The sequence below is a fragment of the Hyla sarda genome, chromosome 5 (assembly GCF_029499605.1).
Source record: "Hyla sarda isolate aHylSar1 chromosome 5, aHylSar1.hap1, whole genome shotgun sequence".
Taxonomy (NCBI): Eukaryota; Metazoa; Chordata; class Amphibia; order Anura; family Hylidae; genus Hyla; species Hyla sarda.
Genome location: NC_079193.1, coordinates 148,664,350 through 148,692,021, shown reverse-complemented (window position 1 = coordinate 148,692,021; position 27,672 = coordinate 148,664,350). Strand labels below are relative to the sequence as shown.

The window sequence follows — 27,672 nt, the reverse complement described above, 5'->3', positions numbered from 1 at the left end:
CCCCACATTAGGTGCAGTATAGTTCCCCACATTAGGTGCAGTATAGTTCCCCACATTAGGTGCAGTATAGTTCACCACACATTAGGTGTTCAGTACAGTTTCCCCACATTAGGGGTGCAGTACAGTTTCCCCACATTAGGGGTGCAGTACAGTTTCCCCACATTAGGGGTGCAGTACAGTTCCCACACATTAGGGGTGCATACAGTTCCCACACATTAGATGCGGTATAGTTCCCCCACATTAGGTGCGGTATAGTTCCCCCACATTAGGTGCAGTACAGTTCCCCCACATTAGGTGCAGTACAGTTCCCCCACATTAGGTGCAGTACAGTTCCCCCACATTAGGTTGGCAGTATAGTCCCCCCCCCCCACATTAGGTTGGTAGTATAGTTACCCCACATTAGGTGCAGTATAGTTGCCCACATTAGGTGTAGTATAGTTCCCCCATAGTTCCCCCACAGGTTGGCAGTATAGTTTCCCCACATTAGGTGCAGTATTGTTCCCCATATTAGGTGCAGTATAAGTCCCCGCACATTAGGTGTGCAGTACAGTTCCCCCACATTAGGTGTGCAGTACAGTTCCCCCACATTATTTGCAGTATAGTTCCCCTACATTAGGTGCAGTATAGTTCCCCACATTAGGTGCATTACAGTTCCCCCCCATAAGGTGCAGTACAGTTCCCCCACATTAGGTGCAGTATAGTTCCCCCACATTAGGTGCAGTATAGTTCCCCCACATTAGGTGTAGTATAGTTCCCCCATAGTTCCCCCAGAGGTTGGCAGTATAGTTCTCCCACATTAGGTGCAGTATAGTTCCCCACATTAGGTGCAGTATAAGTCCCCGCACATTAGGTGTGCAGTACAGTTCACCCACATTAGGTGTGCAGTACAGTTCCCCCACATTAGGTGTGCAGTACAGTTCCCCCAGATTAGGTGCAGTATAGTTCCCCCCCATTAGGTGCAGCACAGTTCTCCCCCATAAGGTGCAGTAAAGTTCCCCCACAGACATACAGCCTTCAGCCATATACAGTGTATGGCTGGAGGCTGTATGCCCGTTTACTGCCCCAGTGTTCCAACCACCACTCCTCCGTGCAGTAGGTCCCGGCACCAGAGAGGAGCGGTGGTCGGAACACTGAAGATGAAGTGCTGGTGAGTGGTGACTTGCCATGTGCGTGTCCTCCTCACTGTTTCACTCTGCTCTTCTATGGGCGCACGCACGGGACATCAGTGACATTCCTGCTTGCGCTACCTCCCGGCAGCCCCTGCGTTTTTAAAGTTAACACGGGGCCGCAGAGAGGTAACAGGGACATCCTTGTGTCCTGAAAAGATTTTTCGGGACACAGGGATGTCCCGAATGGGACGGGGGACCCCTGTGGGCACGGGGCCCGGAGCATGCGCTCAGGTGTACGAACAACACGTCCGCGGCACACGTCATGGATCCAAACTTTATTAGCAGCTTTGGCAGAACACAGGCTCCATGAGCGCCAATGATGATCCGGCCCTGATCATATGTACAGTATAACCCCTACAAGCGTGTGTACAGTATAAATGGTACTAACATATGTACAGTATAACCACTACTAGTGTATGTACAGTATAACTGGTAAAAATGTATGTACAGTGGTCCCTCAACATACGATGTTAATCCGTTCCAAATGGACCATCGTTTGTTGAAACCATCGTATGTTGAGGGATCCGTGCAATGTAAAGTATAGGACAGTGGTCTACAACCTGCGGACCTCCAGATGTTGCAAAACTACAACACCCAGCATGCCTGGACAGCCAACGGCTGGAGGTCCGCAGGTTGAAGACCACTGGTATTGGAGGTTATACTCACGTGTCCCCGCTGCTCTGGACCGTCACAGCTGCCCTGGATGTCGCCTTCCATCGCTGTCGCCGCGTCCCCGGGGTGTCCCCGGCACTCCGGCAAGGCCTCTGCTTCCCCGGCATCTTCGCTCTCCGTCGCCGCCATCACGTCGTTACGCACGCCGCTTCTGTTGGATAATGGGACGGCGTGTGCAGCGACGTGATGGCGACGATGGAGAGCGCCGACGATGCAGGGGATCCTGAAGAGGATGCACCGGAGCCCCGAGGACAGGTAAGTGATCGTCAGCGGACCACATGGGGCACCGTAAACGACTATCCGGTGGCAGCTGAAGCAGTCTGCGCTGCTGGATAGCCGTTTATGCGATGGCCCCGACCAGGGCTCAAGTCCTGCAGGAACTCATGGGAACGGAGTTCCTGCACTTTTTCCACAGCAGGAACACAGTTCCCATAAGCAGGAGTCCTGCAGGGCCAGCCCTTAAAGGGTTACTCCACCCCTAGACATGTTATCCCCTATCCAAAGGATAGGGAATAAGATGTCTGATCGTGGGGGTCCCGCTGCTGGGGACCCCGCGATCTTGGCTGCGGCACCCCAGACATCCGGGGCACAGAGCAAACTTTGCTCCGAGCCGGATGACTGGTGATGCAGGGCAGAGGCTCGTGACGTCACAGTGACAGCCATCATGCCCCCTTCCATAGACTTGCATTGAGGGGCCGTGATGTCATGAACCTCTGACGCTTCACCCATCGATCTAACCGAACGCTGAGTAATATATGAACGACGTGATCAAACATATTTGGGGGAGGATTATAGCCTGTTTGTACTGATGCTATAAGTTGTACATACAGATGGCGTAATTTTATATGCATGGTATGTGATATATGGTAAACATATGGTAATGTCTGTACAACAAGTGATTAACAAATGTATTGTGGTGGTGAAATAGGGTTAAAGAGTTGCGATGTAAGAATCTTGAGAAGTTCCACCAGACTGCAGCACGTAATTTCAATAAAAACTCCAGCCAAATCTCACATTAGATACCCTGACCACAGCTGGGGCTCGTTCCAGTGTGTCAGGACGTGATTTTTTTATTTTTTTTAATATGCTGCAAGGAAGTATTAGTAATGAAAGAGTTAACATTCCATAACTACAGTCATAGTAGCAGTATATATAACAAAAACAACATTGAAATTTACCATGCAACTTGAATCAGTTTACCAAGAGTGATAACACACTGCAGCTTGAGCAGCAAGCCCTACAGAAGATGCCTGAAAATGGAAAATGTACTGAAACTGACCATTACACAGCAGTAACATCCCTTCCCCCGCTCCTTTAAACTTCCAGACCCGCTGGACTATACACACTGGAGCAAAGTAGCGCAAGCCTGCAGCTGCTTACCGAAGTGAACTCACCAGTGAAATGCTGAAGTCCCCTGCCTCTTCGCCTCAGTCATGGCCACATGTAAGCCAGAAGGTGGGCTGCCCGGGGGATCTATCCGTTGCAGCAATAACCTCTTCTCACCTAGAGAGGTGCTAGTAGGTGCAGGGGCGCCCCCTACACACAACTCCTTGACGCCCCGCCTAGAAGTGCAAATGTCTGTGCCATCGTCCATCCTCTCGCAGGTCTGACTCGGGGGGCCCTCTGCGTTCATCTTCCACTGCCATGGCTGCTGGGGAGGGGTGGGGTGGCAGGAGCAGTACCAGCTTTACCAGCAGCAGCCTGAGTCTACAGTCCCTGATGAGTACCTTTCTTCACCCGCATAGTGAAGCAACACATCAGCAGCAGGTAGACCTGGAGCAGGACGTGAACCAGCAGGTGGTGGCATACCTTGACATGCCCATGCCAACACACCTTGAAGATCCGCTGGACTACTGGGCAGTAGTGTTGCTCGCGAATATTCGCAATTCGAATATTATTCGCGAATATCGCATATAGCGCTATATATTCGTAATTACGAATATTCGTTTTCTTTTTTTTTTTTTTTCTTCACAGTACACATCACAGTGATCACCCTTCTCTGCTTCCAGCTTGTGTGGTGTAAAGAAGGCTCCAATACTACTGTGTGAGACTGGCGTGCGAAAATTCGCATATGCGAAAATTAACATATGCTAATTTTCGTATATGCGAATTTCCACATATGCTAATTTTCGCATGCGCGTATTTTCGCATACGCGAAAATAAAACGAGAATATAACGAATATGCGAATATTCGCGAATATATGACGAATATTCGTCCATATATTCGCGAATATTCGCGAATTCGAATATGGCCTATGCCGCTCAACACTACTGGGCAGCCAAACTTGATTTGTGGCTGCAACTAGCAGAGTTTTCCCTGGAAAAGCTGTCCTGCCTGGCTGGGGCATACCTAGAGCATTTGGCACCCGGGGCGGACCCTTTGTTTGGCACCCCCCCAACCGCACCCCCCCTTAATTACACCCCCCTCCCTCCCCCCCCCCTCTTATTTACCCCCTCCTCCCCCCCCTTAATTACACCCCCTCCCAGAAGCGGACTGACAACACTCGAGGCCCCCGGACCAAAAAAAAGCAAGGGCCCCTACTAGGCTCTGCAGCTCGTCAATCTTCTGCCACACCCTATTCCACCTAAATCCCACACACAATAAATAAAAATTTATATATATAAGAAACACTTCAACATAGGTAAATTTCCGTGACCAATAATACTGGTAAACAAGGAGTAAATATATACCACAACACAATAACTGGATAATACCGCCATACTGTACTGTATAAAACCACTATATACAGACCAATATACTATAAAGAATCTGTATACAATATAAGTGATTATATACAGGACCATATGGAGGTAGATATCAGCTGTACACAGGATGTATATACCATATAAGTGATTGCAGTTACATTTTGGGACTCACAATTACGTATTTTCTGATCAGCGGTGTCCTCTTTCCTTTTCTTTTCTGTCCGGATAAGACCGCCATGTGGATCTCTTAACATCTGCAGGAAAAACATGTCAGACTCTGCATTTTTCCAGTGCCCTCCTCTACGCAATCTTTCCATCTATTTCCACAAACTGTAATAATGCCCTCCTTGGTGTCCTGCACAGTGAATGGGCAGGTAGGTAGGTAGATCAGGAAGCCAGATATGTAGGTAGGTGACAAGTTAGGTAGGTAGGGGGCTAGCTAGGTAGTTAGGCAGCCATGTATGAAGGCCAGGTATGTACATAGTTAGGTAGCTGGGTATGTAGGTAAGTAGTTAGGCATCCAGGTATAAAGTTAGGTAGCCCTCCTTCCCTGTAGATATAGGCAGCAGACTTAAACCCCCTTCCCAATAGGTATAGGAACAGAGTTAGCCCTTCTGCTCCACGGGAGGTTTCTGTCCTCCCTGAGCTCGCCTTAGGTATAGGCAGCAGAGTCCCCCCCCCCCCTTTCCCCGTAGGTATAGGCAGAGTTAAAAAAAAAAAAAAAAACTCCCCCTGTTTCCCATAGGTATAGGCAGAGTTAAACCCCTTTTTTCCCATAGGTATTGGATAGATTCCCCCCCCCCACCCTCTTCCCAATTGGTATAGGCAGAGTTACCCCCCTCTTCCCCATTGGTATAGGCGGAGTTACCCCCCTCTTCCCCATTGGTATAGGCAGTTACCCCAACTTTCCTCCCCTTTCCCCATAGGTATAGGCAGAGTTTCCTCCCCCCCCTCTTTCCCATAGGTATAAGCAGGTACACCCCCCCTCTTTCCCATAGGTATACGCAGTTACACCACCCCCTCTTTCCCATAGGTATATGCAGTTACACCCCCCCCCTCATTCCCATAGGTATATGCAGTTACATCCCCCCTTTCCCATAGGCATATGCAGTTACAACCCCCCTTTCCCATAGGTATAAGCAGTTACACCCCCCCCCTTTCCCATAGGTATATGCAGTTACACCCCTCCCCCTTTCCCATAGGTATATGCAGTTACACCCCACTTTCCCATAGGTATATGCAGTTACACTCCCTCTCTTTCCCATAGGTATATGCAGTTACACCCCCCCCCCCTTTCCCATAGGGATATGCAGTTACCCCCCCCTTTCCCATAGATATATGCAGTTACACCCCCTTCTTTCCCATATGTATATGCAGCTAAACCCCCCCCCTCTTCCCCATGGATATATGTAGAGTAACCCCCCCTCCCCTTCCCCATAGGTATATGTAGAGTAACCCCCCCTCCCCTTCGGTATATGTAGAGTAACCCCCCCCTCCCGTTCCCCATAGGTATATGTAGAGTAACCCCCCTCCCCTATAGGTATATGTAGAGTAACCCCCCCTCCCCTTCCCCATTGGTATATGTAGAGTAACCCCCCCTTCCCCATAGGTATATGTAGAGTAACCCCCCCCCTCCCCTTCCCCATTGGTATATGTAGAGTAACCCCCTCCCCTTCCCCATAGGTATATGAAGAGTAACCCCCCCCCCTCCCCTTCCCCATAGGTATATGTAGAGTGACCCCCCCCCCCTCCCCTTTCCCATTGGTATATGTAGAGTAACCCCCCTCCCCTTCTCCATAGGTATATGTAGAGAGTAACCCCCCCTCCCCTATAGGTATATGTAGAGTAACCCCCTCCCCTTCCCCATAGGTATATGTAGAGTAACCCCCCCTCCCCTTAGGTATATGTAGAGTAACCCCCCTCCCCTTAGGTATATGTAGAGTAACCCCCCCTCCCCTTCCCCATAGGTCTATGTAGAGTAATCCCCCCCCTCCTCCCCTATAGGTATATATGTAGAGTAACCCCCCCTCCCCCATAGGTATATGTAGAGTAACCCCCCCTCCTCCCCTATAGGTATATATGTAGAGTAACCCCCCCTCCTCCCCCATAGGTATATGTAGAGTAACCCCCCCTCCTCCCCCATAGGTATATGTAGAGCAACCCCCCTCCTCCCCTATAGGTATATATGTAGAGTAACCCCCCCTCCCCCATAGGTATATGTAGAGTAACCCCCCTCCTCCCCTATAGGTATATATGTAGAGTAACCCCCCCCCCCTCCCCCATAGGTATATGTAGAGTAACTCCCCCTCCTCCCCCATAGGTATATGTAGAGTAACCCCCCCCCTCCTCCCCTATAGGTATATATGTAGAGTAACCCCCCCCCTCCTCCCCCATAGGTATATATAGAGTAACCCCCCCTCCCCCATAGGTATATGTAGAGTAACCCCCCCCCCCTCCTCCCCTATAGGTATATATGTAGAGTAAACCCCCCCTCCCCATAGGTATATATAGAGTAACCCCCTCCCCCATAGGTATATGTAGAGTAACCCCCCCCCTCCTCCCCCATAGGTATATGTAGAGAAAACCCCCTCCTCCCCTATAGGTATATATGTAGAGTAACCCCCCCTCCTCCTCATAGGTATATATAGAGTAACACCCCCCCCTCCTCCCCCATAGGTATATGTAGAGTAACCCCCCTCCTCCCCTATAGGTATATATGTAGAGTAACCCCCCCTCCCCCATAGGTATATATAGAGTAACCCCCCCTCCTCCCCCATAGGTATATGTAGAGTAACCCCCCTTCTCCCCTATAGATATATATGTAGAGTAACCCCCCTCCCCCATAGGTATATGTAGAGTAAACCCCCCCCTCCACCCCCATAGGTATATGTAGAGTAACCCCCCCTCCCCCATAGGTATATGTAGAGTAACCTCCCCCCCCTCCCCTTCCCCATAGGTGTATGCAGAGTTGAGAAAAATAAATAAAAAAAGGATGCTCACCTGATATCCCACGCAGCGATCTCCTCAGCTGCAGGACCCTCGTCTTCTCCCCTCCACAGTACAGGCGCCGGATGAGTGATGTCACCGGCGCCTGTACTGTGTGCTGCGTGGGGGCGGAGGTCACGTCTCCTCTGTGTAGCTGCAGATGCAGCTCACACAGAGGGGACACCTTCTCCTGTATGTGCGTGTATTGTGCATACAGGAGAAGGCATCGCTGTCTGTTGGGGATCTGGGACGAGTGTCCCGGATCCTCAGTAGTGGTGGCGGCGGGTCAGTCCGCCCCTGGCACCCCCCTTGTGAGCAGCACCCGGGGCGGGCCGCCCCCCCTTAGTACGCCACTGCTGCCTGGCCAGTAGTGTGCCATCAGAGCAGGTGTGAGAATGTAGTCACTTGAACCTGTAGGTAGCAAGAACATACCCTGGTGGGGGAGAGTTATATTAATAACTAGCTGAGTGCCCAGCGTTGCCCGGTTTTTCCTTCCTAATCCTTGTTGGGGAGGAAAATCAACAAAGGAGGAAGCTTTTGACTTCTTATCCCATCCCCATAAATTGTTGACATATCCCAACCCCATATCCCGTCCTCATATCCCGTCCTCATACCACGACCTCCTATCCCGACCTCCTATCCCGTCCTCCTATCCCGTCCTCCTATCCCGTCCTCCCATCCCGACCTCCCATCCCGACCTCCCATCCCGTCCTCCCATCCCGTCCTCCCATCCCGTCCTCCTATCCCGTCCTCCTATCCCGTCCTCCTATCTCGACCTCCTATCTCGACCTCTCATCCCATCCTCCTATCCTGTCCTCCTATCCTGACCTCCTATCCCGACCTCCTATCCCGACCTCCCATCCCGTCCTCATATCTCGACCTCCTATCCCGACCTCCTTTCCTGACCTCCCATCCCGTCCTCCTATCTCGACCTCCTATCCCGACCTCCTATCCTGTCCTCCTATCCATCCCCTCCTATCCCATCCTCCTATCTCTACCTCCTATGCCGTCCTATCTCGACCTCCTATCCCATCCTCCTATCTCGACCTCCTATCTCGACCTATCCCGTCCTCCTATCTCGACCTCCTATCCCGACCTCCTATCCCTTCCTCCTATTTCGACCTCCTATCTGGACCGCCTATCTGGACCTCCTATCTGGACCTCCTATCCCGTCCTCATATCCCGTCCTCATATCCCGACCTCCTATCCCGACCTCCTATCCCGTCCTCCTATCTCATCCTCATATTTCGACCTCCTATCCCGACCTCCTTTCCTGACCTCCCATCCCGTCCTCCTATCTCGACCTCCTATCCCATCCTCCTATACTGTCCTCCTATCCTGTCCTCCTATCCCGACCTCCTATGCCGTCCTCCTATCCCGACCTCCCATCCCGTCCTCATATCTCGACCTCCTATCCCGACCTCCTTTCCTGACCTACCATCCCATCCTCCTATCTCGACCTCCTATCCCCACCTCCTATCCTGTCCTCCTATCCATCCCCTCCTATCCCATCCTCCTATCTCTACCTCCTATGCCGTCCTATCTCGACCTCCTATCTCGACCTATCCCGTCCTCCTATCTCGACCTCCTATCCCGACCTCCTATCCCGACCTCCTATCCCGACCTCCTTTCCCGTCCTCCTATCTCATCCTCATATCTCGACCTCCTATCGCGACCTCCTATCTTGACCTCCTATCTCAACCTCCTATCTTGACCTCCTATCCAGACCTGTAATATGTGTACCAGGTATTGAAATATCTCCAGCCGTACTGAAGTTATGTGGGAACATACGTTTCCCATTGATTTGCATGGGACTTTAAACAAAAACCCCGACCCTCTCAAATGGGGGTAGCTAAGGGTTAAATGAACTATCCTATATTTTAAGTGGACATATAAGTAACATGAGACCAAGTATTATCGAAATATCTCCAGCCGTTTGGAAGTTATGCAGCAACATCTATTTCCCATAGACTTGTATGGGACTTTAAACATAAACCCTGCCCCTGGCAAATGGGGGTGAGTAAGGGTTAAATTACCTATCCTATGTTTGTTATTGACATATAGGTAACATGTGTGCCAAGTTGCATGTTAATATCTTTAGCCGTTTGGACCTGATGCTGGAACATACATACATACATACATACACACACACGTTGGGGGAGATTTATCAAAACCTGTGGAGAAGAAAAGTTGCCCAGTTGCCCATAGCAACCAATCAGATCGCTTCTTTAATTTTTAACAAGGCCTCTGCAAAATGAAAGTAGCGATCCGATTGGTTGCCATGGGCAACTGGGCAACTTTCCCCTTGCACAGGTTTTGATAAATCTCCCACATTGAGTTTTATATATATAGATTTGATATGAGCAAATTTCAGAAAAATTCGATTTGGCCGAATCGCCAAATTTTCAGAAAAAATTTGGTTTGGACCGAATCTATTCGCGGTGAATCGCTATTAAAAATGGCTATTTCTGGCCTACAGAGAGGCTCAATAGGGGTGTAGAACACTTTGCCTTGTCCTAAAACACATAGGGAGTGTGCTGTATTAGGGTGGTTTCACATCACGTTTTGCACTTACGGTTCCCGTATACGGCTGGGAGGAGGGGGCGGGGCTTAATCGCGGCGCCCGCACTCAGCCGTATAGTGGCTGAATGACACAGCCTGGAGGTGGTGGCAGATGAGGAGACCACATAGTGGCTGAATGGCACAGCCTGGAGTTGGCGGCAGCATGAGTAAAACATATATTGGCTGAATGACACAGCGTGGAGGTGGCAGCAGCATGAGGAGACCATATAGTGGCTGAATGGCACAGCCTGGAGTTGGTGGCAGCATGAGTAGAACATATAGTGGCTGAATGGCACAGCATGGAGGTGGCGGAAGCATGAGAAGACCATATGCTGGCAGAATGAGACAGCCTGGAGGGGGCAGCAGCAGCATCAGGAGTCCTGAAAGTGACCCGGTGACAGAGTGGTGCGGTGGGTGGCAATACCATAACCCGGTGACAAAGGTGGGTGAAAAAAGGTCTGATGCGGAGGAATGTTTGTAACTGGGGAGCAGCACCTTAAATCTGTTTGGCACTATCCATATTTGTGAAGTGTTGGTGTGGCACCATGGTCAATCTACTCTGATGCATCAGGTATTGGCGGGTGGAAATCCTGGCTGATCCATGCCTGATTCATCTTCACAAAGGTCAGTCTCTCCACATTTTTTGTGGACAGATGAGTTCTCCTTGGGATGACTATGGCCCCCGCCACACTAAACACCTGCTCTGATGGCACACTACTGGCCAGGCAGGACAACTTTTCCAGGGAAAACTCTGCTAGTTGCAGCCACAAATCAAATTTGGCTGCCCAGAAGTCCAGCGGATCTTCAAGGTGTGTTGGCATGGGTATGTCAAGGTATGCCACCACCTGCTGGTTCACGTCCTGCTCCAGGTGTACCTGCTGCTGATGTGTTGCTTCACTATGTGGGTGAAGAAAGGTACTCATCAGCGACTGTAGACTCAGGCTGCTGCTGATAGAGCTGGTACTGCTCCTGCCACCCCACCCCTCCCCAGCAGCCATGGCAGTGGAAGATGAGCGCAGAGGGCCCCCCGAGTCAGACCTGCGAGAGGATGGACGATGGCGCAGACAGACATTGGATAACTGACTACGTAGGATGTCTCTGTAGTAGGTCAGTTTGTCCTCCCTCTCAGTGGGTGTAAAAAAGGCCCCCATTTTGTGCCGATGCGAGGGTCCAATAAGGTGGAGAGCCAGAAGTCATCCCGCTGCCAAAAGGTGACAATTTGGTGGTCACTACGCAAGCAACTGAGCATGCATCGTGCCATTTGTGCAAGTGACTCAGAGGGACTGCCTGCCTCCATCTTCACTACATACTACCACGGTGTGTCTGGGTCCTCTGTCTCGCCTTCCTCATAACCCTCTAGCTCCTCTGGCTTCTCCTGCTCCTCCTCTCTTGTCAGATAACTAGAAAAACCACCCATTTTGGTAAACCTAAACTGTGCTCCAATGTGCCCCTCCCCCTCCTCCTCCTCCTCCTCCAGTTCAGCCCCCACAGGGCTCATGTGGCCGTGAGATGTAGGTACCACGTCTCCAGTGCACTGACCAGCCATCGTTTCCAACACGTGTTGTAGGAAATGAAGCAGTGGAATGACATCGTTCATCCCATAATCCTGACGAATGACTAAGAATGTGACTTCCTCAAAGGGCCTGAGCAAATGGTAGGTGTCATGTATGAGCTGCCACTGGTTGACATTGAAGTTACACAGGGGAGTACCCCTATCCGCTTTGATCATCAAGAAATCGGTGATGGCTTTTCTCTGTTTGTATAGTCAGTCCAACACATGGAGGGTGGAATTCCAACGTGTGGCAACGTCGCAAATCAGACTATGTTGGGGGGATACCGTTCTGACGCTGCAGCTCAAGGAGGGTGTGCTTTGCAGTGTACAAGTGGCTGAAGTGCATGCAAAGTTTCCTTTGCAAAGTTAGGATGTCTTGCAAATGAGGGGAACACTTCAGGAACCGCTTGACAACCAGATTGAACACGTGTGCCATGCAGGGAGCATGGCCCAGCCTTCCTTGTCGCTGCGCAGACAAGATGTTCTTCCCATTGTCAGTAACCATGGTTCCCATTTCCAGTTTTCGTGGAATAAGCCATGCTCCGATTTCTTTATGAATAACTTTTAGCAGTTTCTCCCCTGTGTGACTCGGTTCACCAAGGCAAACCATGTGAAGAACAGCGTGACACCGCCGTGCCCTGCACACATGATATGCTGAAGGGGCACTGAGACTTGTCCATGCAGTGGAGGCTGGAGACACGGTGGAGGAGGAGGCGGAGTTGCCTGAGAGTGTGGAGGAGGAAGCAGCGTGACCGGTCCAAGTTGGTGTTGTGGCTGTGCAGGAACTACATTCACTCAGTGGGCCATAAAGGACATGTATTGTCCCTGACCATAGTTAAAGGAGACCATATAGTGGCTGAATGGCACAGCTTGGAGTTGGCAGCAGCATGTGGAGAACATATAGTGGCTGAATGGCACAGCCTGGAGTTGGCGGCAGTTAAGGAGACCATATAGTGGCTGAATGGCACAGCCTGGAGTTGGTGGCAGCATGAGTAGAACATATAGTGGCTGAATGAAACAGCGTGGAGTTGGTGGCAGCATGAGGAGGCCATATAGTGGCTAAATGGCACAGCCTGGAGCTGGCGGCAGCATGAGGAGACCATATAGTGGCTGAATGGCACAGTCTGGAGTTGGCGGCAGCATGAGTAGAACATATAGTGGCTGAATGACACAGCGTGGAGGTAGCTGTAGCATGAGAAGACCATATAGGGGGTGAATGGCACAGCCTGGAGCTGGCGGCAGCATGAGGAGACCATATAGTGGCTGAATGGCACAGTCTGGAGTTTTCCGGCAGCATAAGTAGAACATATAGTGGCTGAATGACACAACGTTGAGGTAGCGGTAGCATGACGAGACCAAATAGTGGCTGAATGACACAGCCTGGAGGTGGCGGAAGCATGATGAGACCATATGCAGGCAGAATAAGACAGCCTGGAGGTGGCAACAGCAGCATCAGGAGTCCTGAAAGGCGCTGTTGTGCACTTTGGTACACACCGATAGGCTCAAGGACTGGCCCATCTTCTCTTCCACAGAATTATGCAGGGCTGGTACTGCCTTCTTCGCAAAGAAATGATGGCTTGGGACTCTCCACCTCGGCTCAGCACAAGCAATCAGTTCTCTGAAAGGTGCAGTGTCCACCACTTGAAAAGGGAGGGACTGCAGCACCAGCAACATGGACAAGAGCACATTCAGCTTCTGCACCATTGGATGAGTGGGCGCATACTGTTGTCTCTTGGATATAGCTTCGCCGATGGATTGCAGGCTGAATGTCTGACTAAAAGTAGGAGGAGCAGGAGCATCTGGAGCGACAGAAGGAGGGTATGACACACAGCTCCCTTCGGCTGAGGTGGTGGAGCCTTGGCTGGCTGAAACAGGGAGCGGCGTGCCACTTGGTGGTGCAGCAGGCTGGGCCACCATATCAGAGCCATAGTTCTCCAAAGCTGCTTTATGGTGGCAAAGCATGTGTTGACGCAGGGCCGTGGTGCCAACATTGGGACCCTTGCCACCCGTCCCCTTCTGCCGACATTTCTTGCATGTGGCTATTTGAACCTCCTCCGGATGCTTGATGAAAAACTGCCACACCGCTGAGTAGCTGATTTTCCCACCAACAGTCCCCACTAATTGACTGCTACTGCCGCCAACTCCAGGACCCCCTGTTCCACTACCTCCCGGGAATTAAGGCTGCCGCGAAGCAGGTGGTCTCCCCTGGGCACGTTTGGCTCAAGAATTTCCACTTCTGCCACCATGCCGACTGCCAACCATGCTACCACCTTGCTGGCTCAGCTGCTGCCTTACAGGCAACCTGCAACCCTCTTCTCCTGATGATGATAAAGCCCTTCTGCACCTAGCTCCTAATTGCGATTGGCTTCATCATCATCAAGTGTCTGCACGTCACTGATGTCCTCCTCAGGTTCCTCAACAGTGTCTGCTTCAGGACCCTGAAAGCTGGCAATACCACCTCCCACATCCCTCTCCTCATCACTACTTGTCTGCCTAGCAGACGAAGCGGTGGATGTCTCCTCCACTTCTTGGCTATCCAGTAGCTCCTGACTGTCCTCTATTAGATTGTCCTCAGTAAATAGTAGAGCTGAACCCACAGCATAAGATACTTCTTTAGGGGAGGGAACAGCATAGGACAGAGGCGATGGGAGGACAGGGATTGCTCCCAGGCCATGCCAACTGAGGGTTGTGTCTGAGGAACCCACCGACTGTTGACTGAGGGTTTCAGATGTCACTTGTGATGAAGTGGATGACCGTGTTAACCAATGGATGACTGCAGATGGGTTGCTGGTTGAGAAACGACCGCTAGCTGATACCGGGAGATCAGGCCTCTCATTGCGACTCCTGCTGCCACTCGCCCCTAGTCTGCTGCGACCTCTGCTGGTGCCTGATGAATTCAGGCTTTTGCCACTCCTTTGTGCATGTCCTGGCACTTCTCTGCCTGACATACTTAGCGCGTATATGAGGGGAGCACAATATGCTTCACTAAGTTTAAAACAATATTTGTCTTGAACAGTGTTTCCCAACCCAGTTCTCAAGGCACACCAACAGTCCAGGATTTTAATTTTTCCCTGTTCTATTCCAATGGAGTAGCTGAAAAAACCCGGAATGTTGGTGTGCCTTGAGGACTGGGTTGGGAAACACTGGTCTAAAACAGCAGCAGGTGTGTACTTTTGCTGGCCTATTACAGTAACTCGGCACTTAAAACTTTATCAGGAACAAAATGGTACACCACTTAGATGTACGTATGTGGTATGCACTTATGAGGGCAGTAGAATGCGCTCCACTACGCTTAACAGTATTTGTCTAGAACAGCAGCAGGTGTGTACTTTTGGCTGTCCTTTCGCAGTATCTAGGCCCTTGAGAGTTTAACAGGTACAAACTAGTACACTGCTAAGATGTATGTATGTGGTATGCACTTAGGAGGGCATAAAATGTGCTACAGTATGCTTTAAAGTAAAATAGTTTTTAAGTAAAACAGTAGCTGGTGAGTACTTTTGCCTGGCCTTTCACAGTATCTAGGCCCTTGACAGATTAACAGGTACAAAATAGTACACTACTTAGATGTAGGTATGTGGTATGCACTTATGAGGGCAGAGAAATGCGCTACAGAATGCTTAAATAAGTATTTGTGCACAACACCAGCAGTACAACACAAAATTGTACTTTCTCTCTTAAAGACTATTAGGAATGGATTGCTGGGTTTGTATTATACCGCCTACAGACTAGTACAGTGGTTCTTAGCCTTGTTGGAGGTACTGAACCCCACCAGTTTCATATGCGCATTCACCGAACCCCTCTTTTTTCAAATTCAAAACATAGGAGGTATATATTTAAGTATATATTTATACATAGGTGCACAAAATGAACAAAACCATTAAGAACAAAGAACAAAACCATGAAATCATGATTTTCACACAAAAACAAAAACATAATGAATATTTACTGCAAATCAGTGTGACTTCTGCTGTTGTCTTTCAAAGACCAGTTCAGAAATGCACGGCTTTACCTTGGCAAGTGCCACTCTCATGTTATTTTCGCAACAATGGCAGTGTTCCCCCACATTAGGCAGGCCGTGTTCCCCCACATTAGGCAGGCAGTGTTCCCCCACATTAGGCAGGCAGTGTTCCCCCACATTAGGCTGGCAGTATGTTCCCCACATTAGGTGCAATTTAGTCCCCCACATTAAGCTGGCAGTATGTTCCTCCACATTAGGTGCAATATAGTCCCCCACATTAGGCTGGCAGTATGTTCCCCTACATTAGGTGCAATATAGTCCGCCCACATTAGGCCGGCAGTATGTTCCCCCACATTAGGTGCAATATAGTCCCCCACATTAGGCTGGCAGTATGTTCCCCCACATTAGGCTGGCAGTATAGTCCCCCACATTACGTTGGCAGTATAGTTCCCCCCACATTAGGTGCAATATGTTCTCCCACAGACCCCACAAACACTAACCAACTGCCAGCGCACGTCCTTCTTGCTTCTCCGCTCCTCCGCGCTCCGTTGCCATGAGCACATGTCCCTGCGTGCCCTAGTTCCCGGTGGTCCCCGCGTTTTTAAAGTAAATGCAGGGCCGCAGGGTTCTTAACAGAGGCGTCCCTGTGTTCCAAAAGCATCTTTCAGAACACAGGGATGTGCCGAGGCAAAAACACCTGCCGAACCCCCGAGAGTGACTCACCAAACCCCTGGGGTTCGATCGAACCCAGGTTAAGAACCACTGGACTAGTATAACCAGCAGACCATTTGTTGTGGAACAAAGACACAGAGTTGCGCTAAAAACGTATTCCTCCCTCCTCTGCTAACTTTTCTCCAACTGAGCCAGCTTGTTCAAACGTATGAGGCAACACACAGCTCTCTGCCCCTCTCTGTAATACACCACTGTAGACAGTGACTGGGAAGTTATTCGCTGCAGTAAAAATTATTTTCTGGGAAAAACGCACTGCTCTCTGTCCAACAGAACGCTGACCTGACTTGGAGGTGAAACGCTGCTGGAGAAAGCTTTTCTGTGTAACACACATAACTGTCTGTCCTATCTCTCTGCAGTGAAAGGATGAAGTGACTAGCCGGAATATGGCTGCCGATTATATAGGGCTGTGACATCACATGGGTGGCTGTCTGCTGCATCCTGCATGTGATTCAGGGTCATCCCGCCTACCCTTGTTACCGCCTTCCCAGGATTCTTTGCCCCATGTCCTCACATGTGGATCCGCCATTTTAGATGCCCTGGAACCTGGACCACACTAAATGGAGTTTAACCCCTTAACGACCACGGACGTAAATGTACGTCATGGTTTGGCGGTACTTCACGTTCCAGGACGTACATTTATGTCCTGTGTATGACCGTGAGCATCGGAGCGGTGCTCGCGTCATACACGACAGGTTCTGGGTGCTATCAGCAGCCGGGACCCGCCGGTAATGGAGAACATCCGCGATCGTGCGGATGTCCACCATTAACCCCTCAGATGCCGTGATCTGCTCAGATCACGGCATCTTCGGCAATGCGCATAGTAAAATAGATGATCGGATCGCCCGCGGCGATCCGATCATCTGTAATGGCTGACGGAGGTCCCCTCACCAGCCACCGTCCGTCTCCCGGCGTCTCCTGCTCTGGTCTGAGATCGGGTTCTATGTCTTATGCATAGCACTGAACAGTATTAGCAATGAAATGATTGCTATGGATAGTCCCCTGTGGGGACATAAAAAGTGTAAAAAAAAAACATAAACATATTTGGTATCGCTGCGTGCGTAAATGTCCGAACTATCAGAATATAATGTTAATAATCCTGTATGTTGAACGGCGTAAGCGTAAAAAATGAAAAAATGTCCAAAAATGCTGCTTTTTTGTCACATTTTATTCAAAAAAATGTATAAAAAATTATATAAAAGTTTTCTATATTCAAATGTGGTATCGATAAAAAGAACAGATGACAGGGCAAATTTGATTTTTGGAAAAATTGAAAAAACAAACACTATTTTGTAAGCTTTTTGGGCTTCCGTTTTTACGCAGTGCGCTTTCCGGTAAAAATGGCACACAGTCTTTATTTTGTAGGTCCTTACTATACTGCCCAATAAAATAAAGGGAACACTAAGATAACACATCCTAGATCTGAATGAATTACCTAATCGTATGAAATACTTTCGTCTTTATAGAGTTGAATGTGCTGACAACAAAATCACACAAAAATTATCAATGAAAATCAAATTTATCAACCCATGGAGGTCTGGATATAGAGTCACACTCAAAATCAAAGTGGAAAACCACACTACAGGCTGATCCAACTTTGATGTAATGTCCTTAAAACAAGTCAAAATGAGGCTCAGTATTGTGTGTGCCATCTACGTGCCGCTATGACCTCCCTACAACTCCTGGGCATGCTCCTGATGAGGTGGCGGATGGTCTCCTGAGGGATGTCCTCCCAGACCTGGACTAAAGCATCCGCCAACTCCTGAACAGTCTGTGGTGCAATGTGGCGTTGGTGGATGGAGTGAGACATGATGTGCTCAATCAGATTCAGGTCTGGGGAACGGGCAGGCCAGTCCACAGCATCAATGCCTTCTTTTTGCAGGAACTGCTGACACACTCCAGCCACATGAGGTCTAGCATTGGCTTGCATTAGGAGGAACCCAGAGTCAACTTCACCAGCATATTGTTAGGGGCAGCGCTCCGGCCATTCATTCTGTCCGCGAGCGTCCCCTCTCCCCGGTCATGCTTGTTCCTGCACGCGTGTCCTGGGCGTTGTTAGGGGCAATGCTCCGGCTGTTCTGTCCGGCCGTGAGCGCCCCCCGTCTAGTGCCTGCAGTGGCTCCGGGACTCGCTATGCAGGACGTGCCCGCATGCGAGTCCCGGACGTCTCCTCACCTCCTGCTGTCCCCGTTCCTTCTGCTTCCATGCTTCGCCGACGCGCGCACCACCTTCCCTTAGGGCGCGCGCACCGGCGTTACTAGATTTGAAGGGCCAGTATGCCCATTTTTTTATTTAGGCCAATAACATAAAAAAAGATCTACAGCTTAAAGGGGTATTCCAGGAAAAAACTTTTTTTATTACATCAACTGGCTCCAGAAAGTGTCATCAAGACCCCAAACCGATTTGTTCAAACAAGCTGGTAGAAGCGCTTAGCTAAGTGCTTCTCTCTCTGGCTCTCTCCTCTCTACAGAAGACATTTAGACTTACTACAGAATCTGGCTCCTGTAGTGAGAAGATGGCAGCGTGAGTGAACACAAAGCTGAACACTTTTCCAAATTCTAGTAATCTGTGCAGGTCTAAGCTCCCAGACACCGACCAATCAAAACTTTTGGCATGCCAAACACTCTTTGAAATAACAATGACATTTAACCTGAGGAAATGTAGAAGGGAAGTGGATTAATGCTGCTTGGGCATAGAGAAAGTATAGTGAGTGCAGCAGTCACATTTAGACTGTGTTAGGTTTTGCCCATTTATTAAATAGGTTCAGACATTCTAGTAACTGCCCTGTGTAGTGCTGTACTTTAAAATGTATGCTCTAAGCTTGGATTTCAGCCACAATATACACTAGCTCTCTAGCGTACATTGTTGTAAATGTGGCATGTGAGTAGGCCCCACACCCTTTTTTTTTTATTTTTTATAAATCTGTCCAGCCAGGGAAGAGTTAAAAAGTAGCATATTTTTGCAAAAATGTGGGACTTTTCTATGCCAATTTGCTTTGCCATCATAAATTGTCCCCATATACAGTACTTTATTACTGATAGACTTGTACAGCATAGCAATGCTGTTACATATGAAACAAACTAATGGGGACATAAATAACATATTCATTATTTATCATCCGGTATATATCTTCGTTGCTCTGCCGGTGAATATGACCCTGAAAGTAAGTAGTCCTATTCTTTTTCTACCAGAGGGCTTCAGAAACTACCACCTACATGTTAGTACTGCCATGTTTTTTCTGTAAAAATGCTTACTGCTCCGACTACTGTCTATGGCCAGGCCTGGACTAGCATTTTCCTTTGCGGTGCTCTTGTGACCATTTAGTGGTCACTAGAGCACAGCAGGGTTTTTCTCTCTGTTGGTTTGGTTACAGACAGGATAGGGGAGTATTATTACAACTTCTTTCAGAGGAGCAGGGACTCTTGTCATTTTTGTCAGGAATCCCTGCTTCTCTACAGTAAGCAGCTTATCAGGTAAGTGGTGATACAATTAAACTCTTTATACTTGCCGGGCCGAGCAATCTGCAACCCTTTCAGTGGATCTTTACTGTGCAGGAGGCATAGATGAAGCAGTTTTTGTGGATGCTAAGTGTAGGATGCCACAGAAACTATGTAGAGAGCAGGGACTCCTATCAATTTTTTTTTTCAAAACTGTTTATGAATTTTAAACAATTTTTCAAAAAAGAATAGCATACATAGAAGTACATTTAGTGAAGACAGTCTACACAGGAAAATCAAGGAATTACTAGAGTCCCACAGAGGAGCAAATCATCCAGGAGCAAAATTGAGATGTTATTTATGTTATATTATGTAACCATTAAGATGCCAATAAGATAAACCAAACCAATTATTTTTTAATCTTAAAGGGGCACTCCGGTGGAGAACAATTGTTTTTTAAATCAACTGGTGCCAGAAAGTTAAACAGATTTGTAAATTACTTCTATTAAAAAATCTTAATCCTTCCAGTACTTATCAGCTGCTATATACTACAGAGGAGGGTGAGTTGTTCTGTTCTGTCTGACCACAGTGCTCTCTGCTGACACCGACCGTCTCAGGAACTGTCCAGAGCAGGAGAGGTTTGTTATGGGAATTTTTTCCTGCTCTGGACAGTTCCCGACATGGACAGAGGTGTCAGCAGAGAGCACTGTGGTCAGACTGGAAAGAAATTAAAAATAAAAATAACTTCCTCTCTGGTATACAGCAGTTGATAAATACTGGAATGATTAATATTTTCAAATAGAAGTCATTTAGAAATATGTTTAACTTTCTGGCATCAGTTGATTTAAAAAAAAATACAATTGTTTCCCACCGGAGTACCCTTTTAATGTGAGACTAGCTAACTAGTTAACTGCCATTAACTAGGTCAAGGTTGCTCAGATCCTTACATCTGCAAATGTTTCTGCTTCCAACATAAACTTTAGGAATTAACTGTTAAAGGGGTATTCCAGGAAAAAACTTTTTGATATATATCAACTGGCTCCAGAAAGTTAAACAGATTTGTAAATTACTTCTATTAAAAAATCTTAATTCATTACTTATGAACTTCTGAAGTTAAGGTTGTTCTTTTCTGTCTAAATCCTCTCTGATGACACCTGTCTCGGGAAACGCCTAGTTTAGAAGAGGTTTGCTATGGGGATTTGCTTCTAAACTGGGCGTTTCCCGAGACAGGTGTCATCAGAGAGGATTTAGACAGAAAAGAACAACCTTAACTTCAGAAGCTCATAAGTACTGAAAGGATTAAGATTTTTTAATAGAAGTAATTTACAAATCTGTTTAACTTTCTGGAGCCAGTTGATATATAAAAAATTTTTTTTTCCTGGATAACCCCTTTAACTTGCTGCTTTATCTATCCCATCCCTTGGAAGTTACCTTTGTAATAAATCAAAGTTATTCATTTGACTTGTCAGTTGTTTTAACCCTATAGAACAGTGGTCTCCAACCTGCAGACCTCCAGATGTTGCAAAACTATAACTCCCAGCATGCCCGGACAGCCGTTGGCTGTCCGGGCATGCAGGGAGTTGTAGTTTTGCAACATCTGGAGGTCCGCAGGTTGGAGACCACTGCTATAGAAGATCATCGCACACTCCTACTACCTATTGCATAGTTAACCTACTACCTATTGCATAGTTTCTTGAACAAAGGTTTTCAAGCGGTACTCGGGCCCTAATACATCTTATCCCCTACAAGGTGGGTGCGCAATGACAGATTGTGGGGGTCCCCAGTGGCAGTACCACCACGATCATACATCTTATCCTTTGGATAGGGGATAAGATGTATTAGGGGCGGAGTACCCATTTAAGTTTTTTGAGGATAACAACCAGACAGAATATGTCCCAACAGCTTATTTGTGCAATAGCTATATCGAGTCTAAAGAGCATTTCTATTCAGATGCCGATCAACATTTCATGGAGCATATTTTTCATGTTTCCAAAATTTATGTTCCTAATACCATAAGTGTCATGCTCAGTTGCTAAGAATTTAGAGTATGTTTGTAGTTTGTATACTAACCATGCATTTCACTACTCTTCTTTAATTTTGCTTATTCAGAGTTTTTGTTGTGTTTAAGTGAATACTTTTATACAATGTGCAGCCAAAATGCTATAACAAAATCTTGGACTCCAGCTTCTTCTGCGAATGAATGTTCTGCAGCTAAAACTACGAAATAGCCTGGAGGCATAGAGGACTGTACTTTCTTCATAACACCCCCCACAACAGGCCATTTAAATGATTTTAGTTTTTTAACTTGACCATTAAATCTATTTAAAAAAAAAAAAGCTTCCAAACTTATTGAAATTCAGATGTGGTCTTTATAGAGCTCAAACTTTCACACACATTTCAACACTGCATAGATTGTATTTGGGAACCTTTCGCTGCCAAAGAGGTTACTTCAGAGCCAGACGGGAATTAGTATGCAATGAATTGCTACAGAAATTTCACAATACAAGTAACTGAATAAAGTCTGATAAGAAGAAAGAGAGAATTTCCATCTCAATGGCAAATCCCTGCAACCTACATCTACACGCCATGCAGGAAAGTGGCACTTTTTTTTTTTTTTGCTTTCTGCACTTCAATGTTGAAGAAGTAAAATGACATGAATACTCTTTCTAGTATACAGGGAATTACCACATATGGCTGTAAACACTGCACAGTCGGTAGCCACTAGTGGAGCTGCAGTTGCTAAAATTATTTTTGGCATTGTGACATAATGTGGAACTGACACCATAAAGAAGCACTGCCTTATTCTAACTGCAGTGACTGCAGGTTGTTACATATGCTTTCTCTAGTACTAGACAGCATATTTACTTTGTTTTTGTTTGACCTTTTAGTGCAATCCCAGAATTTATTAATGTAGTGTCGCTTCAACTGCCCCGGGCAGCATTGATTATTCCTTTTTGCCTTTTTGGTTTTTCCTCCTCGCCTTTTAAAACCCATACATTTTCACATTTTCCATCTACAGACCTATAATGAGGGTTTGTTGTTTGCGGGACCAATTGTACTATGCAAATAAATCATTAATTTTAGCACAAAATTTACAGCAAAGCCAAATTGCAATTATTTGTGGGGCAAAATTGAAAAATGCCATTATGCAACTTTCAGGGTTTCTGGTTTGTACTCTCCATAACCTCTGAGGACATCACGTATGTGACGAAACAAAACATGTTAGGGGGGCATTGTAGTGTGGTTTTATATCGGCACAATATACCACCTTACCCCAGCACACACTGCAGGTATGTTTGGGGGCACAGTCTATATACAGTGTACACTAAAACAGCGGCCATTCATATTTGGTGTCCCGGCACCATCCTTAAGTCCCCTCAGCAAGAGTCCCTTGAGTCCATAGGGCTCTCCTGCAGGGTTTCCCCCCCCCTCCCCCCCCCTTGTTCACCTTCTTATTGTTCTATTTAAATGCATTATATATATTGTGTATGCATTGTCAATATGTATAAAGTTTGTACAAATGTATAAAAGTGTTAGTCATGTGAACCACTGTCATGTGACATACCCAGAGTTCCTTGGGTACAGAACCCACAGGCTTAGCAACCAATGGGCTTTAGTCCAGCCCCCTAGTATATAAGGAGCTGTAGTCTCTCTGTTAGCTCTCTTAGTTCCTGGTATTCAAGAAAGCATAAAGTCCTGCATACTGCAAATTCATCTAATCTAGGCCAAAGCCTAAAGAAACGCAGCCACTTCTAAAACGTGAGTTACAATTCTCTCTACAAATCCAGTGACTACCACTCGGCTAAGGAATATATTAGTAGCTCAGTGGCCTGCCTAAATATCTCAATAACTACAAGTCCAAGCAAGCCTGCGAGGTATCCTGTGTCTCGGTTGCCTCTGAAGGAACTGCATAATTGTAAAGACTGTTCCCTAAGCATTTCAAGTAAAAGTTCCAGTTTATTCAGAATCCTTGCTGTGGACATTCCTTTATTACAAAACCGTTTTTGGGATGGTTGACGGCGGTTACCATACTGCAATAACCACATCCTAGCGTCACGAACACTAAGGGGTTAACAACATCTTGCTCCCAGGGTTAATACCACCAGACCCTGCTACATACTGCAACACCCCAGTCACCACACATACATACAGTAATATCAGTTTCTGGTACAGTGCTGGGTTTTTAAACCCCTTTCCCTTTTTTGTTTTTTGCTCAGATTATATCTAAATCCTTTAAAGCTACGTTTTACTTTCCTTTTCAGTGGAGGTAAAAAAGTGGATTTGTGTACTGTCATTGACAGAGTTGATGTAGTTTCTACGCAGTGCACTTAACAGTTAAAATTATGTTATCTTTATTTTGTAGAGCCATACGATTACAACAATACCCAATTTATATAGGCTTTGTTTGATCTTACTACTACCATTAAAAATGGTAAAGAAGGGTGATTCAAATATTTATTAGGGGAGTTCTTAGATTGCGGACACTGTTAAATGCTGTTCTATAGCACAGCATTGATCAGTGTCATTGGTACTTTGCTTTTGCAGGGTGAAGATTCAGTGAGAAGAGCAGACAGCATGGAGGCAGATAGGGACCCTCCAACCATCCCCTTATCAGAACCTTGCACTGTGGTGGTCCCAATCAGCTTTAGCAAAGGATTTGCAACAGTATTTTGACTGGCTTTAGGTCCCGCAATCAACTTTGACCGGACTGGGACCAAAAATTGGCCTGGGTATTTTAGATTAAGTAGCCCATTTTGTTAATGGGTGTGGCTATGTGAAGGCGGAGCCACAATGGGGAATGGGCCAAATGTTGATTATAGTTGGATATAATAGGGTACATAACTATATAACGGGATAAAACATATTACATACTGTATATATCTATATGTATGCATATACACATTAACCTGTTAAGGACCCAGGGCGTAAACTTACGCACTGAATCCCAGTCCTGCGATATAACGCGGGTCACACGGTGACCCCGCATCATATCGCGGCGGGCCCGGCATCATAGTGAAGCCGGGACCCACCTCTAATAGAACGCGGCTCTAAAAGCAGGGAGCTGTTCGGGATCGCCGTGGTTTAATTGTGGCATCCCGAACAGCTGTAGCACAGGAGGTAGGTCTCTTACCTTCCTTCCTGCAGTCCGATAGCCGAATGAATGCTTCAAGCCTGAGATCCAGGCTTGAGCATTCAATCGCCGAAAACACTGATTGATCCATTCCTATGGAGATGCATCAATCAGTGTTAAAGATCAGTAAATGCAATGTTATAGCCCCTTATGGGAGCTATAATATTGCATAAGAAAAGTGTAAAAAAATCATTAACCCTTTCAATTATCCCTTCCCTTATTAAAAGTTTGAATCACCCGGCATTTCCAAAAAAAAAACCAGTGTAAATAAAAATAAACATATGTGGTATCGCTGCATGCGGAAATGTCCGAATTATAAAAATATACCGCTTTTTAAACCGCACATTCAATGGCATACGCGCAAAAAAATTCCAAAGTCCAAAATAGCGCATTTTTGATCACTTTTTATACCACAAAAAAGTTATCAAAGTCTGATCAGAACAAAAATGGTCCCGCTAAAAACTTCAGATCACGGCACAAAAAATGAGCCCTCATAGTGCCCTGAACACAGAAAAATAAAATTGTTATAGGGCTCAGAAAATGACAATTTTAAATGTATAAATTTTCCTGCATGTATTCATGATTTTTTTCTGAAGTGATACAAAATTAAACCTATACAGGTAGGGTATCATTTTAACCGTATGGACCTACAGAATAAAGATAAGGTGTCATTTTGCTGAAAAATGTATTGCGTAAAAACGGAAGCCCCCAAAACTTATAAAAGTGTTTTTTCATCAATTTTGTCGCACATTGATTTTTTTTCCCGTTTCACCGTAGATTTTTGGGTAAAATGACTAATGTCATTACAAATTAGAATTAGTGACGCAAAAAATAATCCATCATATAGAATTTTAGGTGAAAATTTTAAAGAGTTATGATTTTTTAAAATTAAGGAGGAAAAATTGAAAATGTAAAAACGGAAAAAGCCCGGGTCCTTAAAGGGTTAACATAGCAAAGACAATTTCCCGTGATAAACACATGTAACTTTAAATAAATCATAGAATTACCAAATAACACTGGTATATTAGGAGGAAATATTATCACCATACATGGTATCATCATACTGTAACTGACCAAATCCTGTATACTGAGACTAATATTACCAATAATACCAGTATACAAGGAAGAATATTATCACCACACACATTACCATCATACTTACCAAATTCAGAGTACTAGGACAAATATTACCAATAATATACCCCCCATACTGTGACCATATAGTAGTGACTCCGGTTCTACATAGGCTTTACAGTGAATACATACAGTTACATCAGGTGACATATTTTCTAATTGGAGTTGTTCACTCTTCTTTTTCTTCTCCATCCAGCTCAGACCATCATGATGATTTCCAGCCATGAACCGTCTCCACAGAACCTGCCAGACAAACATTTTAGGCTATGCCCTTTTTCAGCACCTATAGTACCCCAAACAATAATAATAACCCCCCTTGGTGTCTCACACAGTAGATTGGGTAGATAAGTGGGTTGGGAAAGAGTAGGTATGCCCCCTCATGAAGTAGACAGGTCCCTTTACCTAGTTCTCCCCATTACACAGGTGCCTCGAATAGGTAGGTGCCACCTGTAGGTAGGCCCCCCTGTAGATATTGTAGTTGCCCCCTTTAGATAGTTATTCCCTGTAGGTGTAGCCCCCTGTATATAGTTGCAGCCCATCCATATATAGGAATAGCAGTTCCCCTTTTGATATTTGTAGTGCAGCAGCCCCCTTTCTGTAGTTGTAGTGGCAGCCCCCTTTCTGTAGCTGTAGTGCAGCAGCCCCCTTTAGGTAGTTGTAGTGCAGCAACCACCTCAAGAAACTTGTAGTGCAGTAGCCCCCCTTTAGGTAGTTGTAGTGCAGCAGCAATGTCGGGCACGGCCTGGGTGCCCAACATTTCAGTCTGCTCCTGGATTTAAGAGAAATACATATTAGGTAGATAGATACAGTGGCGTAGCTATGGAGGTCGAAAAGGTCCCCATTGCGACCGGGCCCCATAGAAGGGGGGCCTGCTCCTAATGCCTGCAGCAATGGCCGTGCTGTGGTGCTGCGCTCCCTAGCCATGAGTGCAGAGTGCAGCGCTGCCTCCGCCGGGACCCAGACACCAGCAGTCCTCGGTGCTGATCTTAATGGCGGCCACAGGTGAGGTGGTGGTGGAGCATGTGTGTATGAATCATGTGTGTGTATAAATTATAGATATGTGTAAGGAAGATGTATATTTGGTGAATTACGAAACAATATTGAAAAGTTAAAATTTTTCTTAAAAGAGAGTAAACACAAACAATTTAAAAAGGACCTTATGGAATTCAAAGAAAATAAAGCATATTCATTTATTGAACAAGAAATAAATAGAACCTGGAATAGGTCCCCCTACAAAACAAGACACGGGGGCACAAAATGGGTCAACCACTCACGTGGCAGAGGCAGAAGAACAAGGGGGCGTGGAAGAGATATGATTCCCCAATTCGGATCAAATCAAGGCCCAGGACAGAACCAGGGCACTGGTTAAAACTCTTCCTCACAATCATACCCTACCCCTACATCCTCCTCTTTTTTGGACAGGGGTATCCTGAACCAAAACCAACGGACCTGATACAGAATAATTAGATTATCAACTTGTCTAACCATATCTTGACTGAAATAAAAACTAAATGATGTGTGTTTTTTCTGCAGTTTGGCTCTACCATATGTCAAGTTCCATTGCAGCGTTAAGCTTAGCTATGGATCTGGAGATATTCGTTTGGTGACCCTAATAAAGCGGTCGCATGGTTATCCAT

General features: G+C 46.7%; 1 long non-coding RNA gene across 1 annotated transcript in view; it reads left to right on the top strand.

Moving 5' to 3' along the window:
* Window positions 1–23,453: 23,453 nt before the first annotated feature.
* Window positions 23,454–27,672, top strand: part of LOC130272599 (uncharacterized) — a 30,565-nt gene continuing 26,346 nt past the window's right edge. The window contains exons 1-2 of the long non-coding RNA XR_008843638.1: window positions 23,454–23,529; window positions 26,232–27,037. This is a non-coding gene — a long non-coding RNA (uncharacterized LOC130272599). The remainder of the gene's footprint in view (window positions 23,530–26,231; window positions 27,038–27,672) is intronic.